At 46.5% G+C, this 7991-nt stretch overlaps 1 long non-coding RNA gene across 7 annotated transcripts; it reads right to left on the bottom strand.

The window, feature by feature from the left end:
- Positions 1 to 479: 479 nt before the first annotated feature.
- On the bottom strand, positions 480 to 4909 carry LOC125512559 (uncharacterized). 7 transcript variants are annotated; one of them, XR_015608157.1, is made up of 6 exons: positions 4386 to 4909; positions 4125 to 4289; positions 3045 to 3113; positions 1443 to 1568; positions 1192 to 1247; positions 480 to 769 (listed from the first exon to the last, which is right to left on the bottom strand). It is a non-coding gene; the product is annotated as an uncharacterized LOC125512559 (long non-coding RNA). The 7 variants fall into 7 exon arrangements; XR_007285429.1 differs by having other exon boundaries at positions 1443 to 2233; positions 4125 to 4215; XR_007285423.1 differs by having other exon boundaries at positions 4125 to 4215.
- Between the last annotated feature and the right edge of the window lie 3082 nt (positions 4910 to 7991).

Here is a 7991-nt window from a genome sequence, read left to right as displayed (position 1 = left end):
ACGACCCGCAGCGTGGCTCCCACTACACCACAACACCAATGCAATGGCACATAATCTGCCGGGAGAACACCATTAAGAGGGCAGATAAACTGCCGCGAGAGAGATTTTCCCGGCAGATAGAACTGCCACGTCAACGGCTGCCGGGGATTACTTGTCCCGGCAGATAAATAATCCCCGACAGTTTTTCTGCCCCAACCATTTTATCTGCCGGCAGTTTACTTTCACCCGGCAGACTCATAGTGGCTAGCAACTGTAGTTTACCGGCAGTTTCACTGCCTGCACAAGCGCATTTACCCGGCAGGTAATATGCCATCACGTGTTTTTTCACAAGCAAACTAAATTATTCTGTGTGCAATATCCCTGATTAAATATCCAATCATTATGTTCAAACAGCCAGGACAGATCACACAACTTACACATATGTTCAATCAGATTACATGTAAGACCTCATGCAATAACATAAATAGACCAAAAACATATGTTTTTAACACATGCATGAACCATACATATATAGACATTATGCCTCAAAATGCAAAGTACATATGTTTAAGGTAAAGAAATCGTGCCACACAACCAAAATTGGCATACAATGGCTTGTCTGCTGAAACAACCACCAAAATGACCAGTGTAAAACTTGTCAATATATGGAGGTTCGACAAACAAGACATATTACATATATATCATCACTCCAGCAACTTGTCAGACCTTCAAAACCTCCAGCAACTTGTAGATCTTCCAAACCTCCAACAACTTGTGTATCTTGAGAAACCTGCAACAAATCAGAAACTCAGAAAATGGTGCTATCGTTTCAGATTTTAAATCAACATATTAAAATTTTGATGTGCTGCAGTTTAACGTCAGCATATAACTCTTCTGAATGTTATGCACTTCATCATCACAACAAGTAGTGATTATTACGCACATAATTAGATCAAGCAGAAATTATTTGCGCTTCACATACATAAATCTTCCATGGGCTAATATGACAAAACAAGAATGTGTAATTGTTGCTTGCTTCACTAAACTGTATAGTCCAAGCTCACCCAAGAAATAGATTGCACTAATTTTATCAGTAAACTTTCAGATCTGATATGAAAGAGTCAACCTAGAACAAAATAAAGAATCCACAGAACAAATTTGAAAAACCAGAGGACTGTACAACAAAAAATCAAAGTTGAAGATGCATATTACCTCCTCAACTGGCTTGTGGTCACATTACTGCATTTGCTAGACTTATCCACTTGCAGCTGCATACATACAGGCAGACTTTTAAGATGTAAAAATAAATTGAGAGCAAGCATTGAGCATCCAAAAAAAAATTGTAACCACCCAAGCCAGGGTAATATTTTGTGCCTGGCCAAATATTTGGCATCATGGATCTGGGCACAAAACAAGCACATTGATAGATCATTAATGCGTGATATGGTCAAGATTTTACATACCTTAAATGAGTCTTTCAGCTACTCTTTGAGGCCCATAACATGAGGGATGATAATTTGGATCAGCGGAAACTGTTCAGGGACGCCAAAAGAATCTCGAGACAGTAAAATGTATCAACTCAGAGGTAACTGACAATTTAGAGGCAAGTGCATTATTAACAAGCTGCTAACAAAATCCTGAGAACAAAGGGTGTATCTTAGGTTTAACTGAATGTAGACATTCATAGTAACTATGGTGGCCTTGGTCAAGCATATTGCAAAACAACACCTATATGAAACTAGCTGAAATCTACTTAAGTGCTAACTGATTTTGCTGATAACCAGAAATCTGTTTGTATGAAGAAACTTGTTTAAACCTAGTTAAGTGTTAACTGATTTTTCTTGTAACCAGAAACATGAAATTGGCTTTGACTGGAACTAGTTGAAATATGAAGCGCAAAACTTGTAGAAACCCATATATCCCAGTTCCATATGTGTTCCCTGGAAACTCCCAGATTTTAAATGACTTTGAGCGAATTTGCATGCCGGAGGATATGGCAATAAATTGATAGCAAAGTTTGACAGGAACCTGCGTGAATAATCCATTAACCATCGTGCCCTAATATGTTCTTGGCTCCACTACTAGTACTTGTCCTGGCATAAATTTGCTTGCAAACATACTAGCTGAATTGCTCTATTAAAGAAAAGCTTTGGATTGAATATTACTTCTAAAGCGATGAAACGTACACAAATAATAGACACCAAAAGGTTGGCCAAACTTTGGTGAAATGAGCATAAGATATGCATATATGTAACTGCAGAGAAAATAGTTAGTTCAAGTTATTTGAAGGATATAAGCAAAGTTTTACAAATCCAGTCTTCCTAATCAATTTGAGAATTCATCACAAATTTAAATTATCTAAAAATTCAGACCATCGACAACAGATTGACTAAAAAAGGTCATATAAAATTATGACAATTGTAAAAGAAAGGAAAAGGGAGATTACTTGTTTCTTTTACATCTCCTTAAATAAAGCTAGGACGTTACAATCAATTAATATGCCGAGAATCAATGAAATAAACTAAATAGCCATCATAATTGCCATCTTGTACATGAGCTTGTTGTTTATACTTCGATATCTAGTTAAGCAAAGAACATCTAACACCTAGACATATAGTTTATTCACATGAGATTCAAAGCTATGAAACCAGGCTGCTAAATAATCATATTATTTGCACAAGGTAGAGGCTCATAGAAGAAGACTTTAATTAAGGCATCACATATGCAATTCATAAATGGTTATATGGCAGGAGCCTGTGACTCTGTTGCAAGTACAACCCAATAACAAAAGACTCAGCTTCAGAAAACACAGGGCATGCAAAAGCTCAGTTCCAGGACATGTAAAAGCTTCCAATAGTTGTATGCATAAAAATGCTAAGCAAATTCATCGCATGCGTACATACACATGCCAAGCAAAATCTCGGTTCATATGTTTACTGCAGTTTTATTTGCATGAAGCATATAAGAAACGAAATGCTAAATAAGTTTCATTGTTCTGAAATAGCAGCAAACATGTATCCAAAAGCAAAATACTGAATCAAAGACTTAACTACCAAGATTATTACCTCCTCAGCTTGCTTGTGGTTGCGTACTCGTGTTGCTGCTTTTGCCATGAACTTATAAGTCACTCTCAGCTGCATATATAGAAGCAAAGACTTTTAAGCTATCAACCATAATAGTCATTGGTAAATATATAATCATAAGAGCATAAGCTTATGTGCTTGTATGGATTAATCGATGCTGCTTGGTGGAGAGGACAAACAACATGCACACTGCTCATAAAACAAAAAATCCAAAATATTATTTCAGTAAAAGCATCAAATGAAAATTAGGGAACCGTTCGTAAGAATTACATATAGGAGAAAAGAGCATGGTACTCAGCTAGCCCCATGACCCAATTCTTCAAAAAAAATCTACTTAGGAGCATAGCTCCCAATTTCCATTACTGAAAACATCACATGTCTCAAGTTTGTCCCCCTCCATGGGTACCTCAAAACATCAGAAACTAAGCCGCACACAGCAGCACTACTACCAAACTAGATGCAGAACCTAAACAATGAGCATCCAAACATTCTAATTATCAGCAACAAAAAAATAGTCTTATATTACTCGTGGCCCTACATGACAAGGTACTGTACTACCATGGTTATATTACTTGCACAAGCACATCTTAAGCTATTTACCATCTCTGTGAACGTAGCTATGGATGAATTTGTTCTTAAGTGTTAAGCTAAATAAAAAAAGAGAACTGGGGATCTGGCAATTCAGTAAGTCATGATGCCATGCAATTTCCAGTAGGAGCGACAGTACAAACCAATTTCTCTCATTTTACTCTAGAAAATTAAATTATCGGACAAATGTTTTTCAATTCAATAATAAAGGTTGAAACAATTGAAGGGATTTCTACTATGATAGACAACTACTGATCATTAAATTCCAGAATCACATGATCGGGAGCAGTGGCAAAATGGCAATAGAAAATTATAGAATAAAATTCCAGATCAAACCCCATATATCTATTTTCATAGAACTAACACATTCACTAGTTAAAACTATTAAACTCTAGAAGCGTTACTTCACTTTCAGTCTACATTTGCAGAAAAAATATACAGAAAGAAGTTCTCTAGCTTTATTTGCAGCACGACCTTGAAACTTAATTTCCCAAAGCTTGCATGTAGTACCCCTACTGGGATTCACTGATTTAGTATGTAGTTGAAGGCTTGAAGCATCCATTTGCTGCAATGGAAGATCTCTTCACCATAAGCAAAACTTGGTTTATCGGATGACAAAGCTAGTCGTTATCTTCAGAGCTGTAGTGTCATATAAACTCAAACACTTTCTGAAGTCGTTCTAGTTACTGCTCAGAAGAAAAAAGGAACAGAAGTTTGCAAAGATTGAAATCTCACCGGCCAAGTGCTCTCGGTGAGCAAGGAGGCGGCGCTGCACCTGGGGGAGGATGTAGAGGAGGTGGAGCTTCTCGGGAGGGGGGCCGTACAGGAAGGCCCGCTGCTCGGGTGAGGGAAACAGGAGGCGACCCCAACTTAGTGCTCAGGGAAGGATGCTCGTGGAGGAGGAGGCCCTGCTCGGGGGAGAAAGCTTGAGGAGTAGGAGGAGGCCTGCTCGGCGGAGGAAACCTGTGGAGGAGGTCGTTATTGTGGTGGGGATGGAGGGCGGACGACGGCTTTCCTCGAGAGAAAGCAGGCGCTGGGTGCGCGGGGGATGGGGACGAACCGACGAAGGGTTTCCTTGTTAGAGAAGGGTGCTCGGCGACGACTAGGCGGTCGGCGGCGTCTGTGTTTGGGGACGAAGCCGGCGCTGCGGTCGAGTGGTTGGTGGCGGCGGCGGCGTGGTTGGGGTTGAGGGCTAGGTTTTGGAAGAGTCAGGGAAGAACTGGTCAGGGGCTCAGGGCGACGAGCCCACGACCAAAGGAACCCCTGTGAATATTTCGATCTCGCGAGCCCTTTCTCCCGCGCGAGCGCGCTCGGCCCAATTGTTTTTTTTTTAGAAACGGCCCAGTTACTTTGGTTACGCATCGCATACAAGTTCCCGGCACACAACGGGCCGCAGTTTAGTTGGGCCGACAGATAGGATGACCTGCCAAGTGGACATGGTTGCCGGCAGTTCGTGTGCCCTCGTTTGTTAACTTCTCCTGGTAGTTTCTCTGACGGTAAGTCATTCTCCCGGCAGTTGTTCAATTCCTGGCAGTTTCTTTGCCCTTGGTCGGGTATTTCTCCCGGCAGTTAACTACCCCTAATTAGGTGTTGTGGTGTAGTGTCCACCAACGGCCTGTATGGCCCAGTTCCAGCAACAACGATCAAGACCCTCGCGAGGGGCCTAGCCTCGCGAGGCGGATGACACCAAGAACTCCCTGGGGGCAGGCTCGCTAGGCTGGCGATCTGAAGGAAAGGTGCACCTTGCGAGGTTCACATGACGTGATCCATGACAACCAAGGCTAGGTGGGCGCCAGCGGCGCTGTGTACCAGTTTCCTCTTTGGTGCTAAGGAGGCAAGTGCGGGCGCGGGGTACCGAGGCATCAGGCAAAGGTTTCCATATCGGTGCAACAAGAGCAAGACCGCAAGGACGACAGGATGGAGGTCATCGCGAAGCCCACTACAGCGTCAACACCAGAGCCTTTTGCAGGCGAAGACTATTTTTGTCAGGATAGCTTGTACTAGTTGTCTCCCTTCAAACTTGGCCATTGTGGGACCCCTTCCCGCCTAACATTTGGGAAGAGGACCAAGGCCACTATAAATAGGACTTAGCCACCACCATAGACAGGGGGATCATTCGGACCGTGCCCACACCCACCAGCTCATCGAGCTCAAGAACACCTCACCTCCCGAGGTTGTTCGTCCACTGTACTAGCTAATCCTCAGCCCTCAAGGAAATCCACCACAAAGCTGTAGTAGGGTATTACACCGCAAGGTGGCTGAACCAGGATAAATCTCTGTGTCTCTTGTTCTTTGGGTTCGTCGAGCTAGGCCATGGGATCGTTAGCGAGCGGGCTAGGGAGAGAGTGTTCTTCGTGCGCACCCCAGTGTTCGAACCTCTCAATGGTCTGCGGAGCCCTGAATCTGACATCGTTTCTCCGAAGAGAAGAGAAGAACCGTTGGTGAAGAGGTCGCCAAGCACCTGGCGGCCGGCTTCATCATGGAAGTGTTCCACCCCGAGTGGCTGGCCAACCCAGTCCTCGTCCTGAAGAAGAACAAGACCTGGCGCATGTGCATAGACTACACCAGCCTGAACAAGGCTTGCCCTAAGGATCCATTTGTCCTCCCGTGGATCTATCAAGCCCTTGACTCCACCGCCGGCTGTGAGCTCCTGTCCTTCCTGGATGCTTACTCCGACTATCACTAGATAAAGCTGGACCCGCTGGACGCCTTGAAGACGTCCTTCATCACGCCTGTCGGATTTCAGGTTCTGGCAAAACCCTTGTGGTTTGAACACTGGGGTGCGCATGAAGATCTCTCCCCCCTCTAGCTCGCACACGCCACGATCTCACGGCCTAGCTCAACGAACCCAAAGAACATGAGACACAAGAGTTTATACTGGTTCGGGCCACTAATGTGGTGTAATACCTTACTCCAGTGTGGTGTGGTGGATTGCCTCTTGGGCTGAGGATGAACAGTTGCAAGGGAAGAACAACCTCCTGAGGAGAGGTGCTCTTGTGCTTGGTGAGTGTGGTGGCTTTGGTGGAATGGATCCGGTCCAAGATGTCCAATCTCCGATCCCCCCTCTACGGTGGTAGCTAGTCCTATATATAGAGGCACGTGTCCTCTTCCCAAATATTCGGCGGGAAGGGATCCCACAACGGCCAATTTGAAGGGGGACAGCTAGTACAAGCTATCCTGACAAAAGGTGATCTTCGCCTGCCAAAGGCTCTAGTGGTGACGCCGTCTTGGGCTCCACAGTGACCTCCGTCCTGTTGTCCTACTGGTCTTGGTCTTGTTGCACCGATATGAAAACCTTTGCCTGATGCCTCGAGACTCCTCCCCTGCACTTGCCTCTTTAGCACCAAAGAGGGAACGAGGACACTACGTTGGCACCCGCCTGGCTCCGGTCATCATGGCTTGTATCGCACAAACCTCGCGAGTTGTCCGGTGCCTTGATCTCTCTGCCCCTCATGAGCCAGCCTGTTGAGGCCGCCCCTGAGGAGGTCTTGCATCGTCCCCCTCGCGAGGGTCTTGAGTGTTTGCTGGTGAAGATGGGCCGTACAAGGCCGCTGGGGGAGCCACGGCGCAGGCCGCAGGCAGGCAAGTCTGGGGACCCCCGTTCCTAGAACGCCGACAGTATCCCCCGGGCCCAAGGCGCGCTTGGGCTTGGCTTCGAGGCGAAGCCAAAGGGCAAGTGCAGAGTGTCGCGGGCCCCAACAACATGCGGCCACGGTTGGCACATGTCGAATGATTGGACGTGGGCATATCCGCTTCCCCATGCTGCCTCGGCAACTGCCCGATTTGACAAGTCCTTGCTGCATGCAGAAAAGATCATTATTACCTTAGATCGTAGAGGCCGGCGGTTGGCCTCCCCTTGGCTATAGATGGGAGGAGGGGGCGGAGCCCCTGTCACCCACCTCTTCCTTGGCTTCCCTCGCCCCTTCTTCTTCCTCGCTTCATTGCCGGCAGCGACACCCATGGCGCTTGTGAAGAGGCTCTCGGCTGCAGAGAAAGGGAAGGCTCGCCAGGAGGGGCCTAGATCGCCTCCGCCCAAGAGGGGGCGCGACCGTCCTCACGAGCACACCATGACCCCCGCCGTGGCCCCTCGCAGTCGCGGTGGCACCTCTTTGCATGGTGGTGGTCGCCCGAGCTGTGGGAGCCCCGTCGATGAGGCGCACCATGGTCGCGCGGCCGCTCAGGCCACACTTCCACTCTATGGAAGTGCTGCCGGAGTTCGTCGTGTGGTCGGAGAACCCGGCCGGCACTTGGCTTCAGCTCCCACGCTTCTTTGCCGGCAAGCTGCCAGCCACTGGTCCAGGCGGTCTCTGGCTGCAGGCGGACGGCTGCTGCAGCAAGGCT

The sequence above is a fragment of the Triticum urartu genome, chromosome 6A (assembly GCF_056163025.1).
Source record: "Triticum urartu cultivar PI428250 chromosome 6A, HENAU_Tu73, whole genome shotgun sequence".
Taxonomy (NCBI): Eukaryota; Viridiplantae; Streptophyta; class Magnoliopsida; order Poales; family Poaceae; genus Triticum; species Triticum urartu.
Note: the sequence above shows the minus strand (reverse complement) of the source record. Positions and strands in the feature narration are given on the sequence as shown.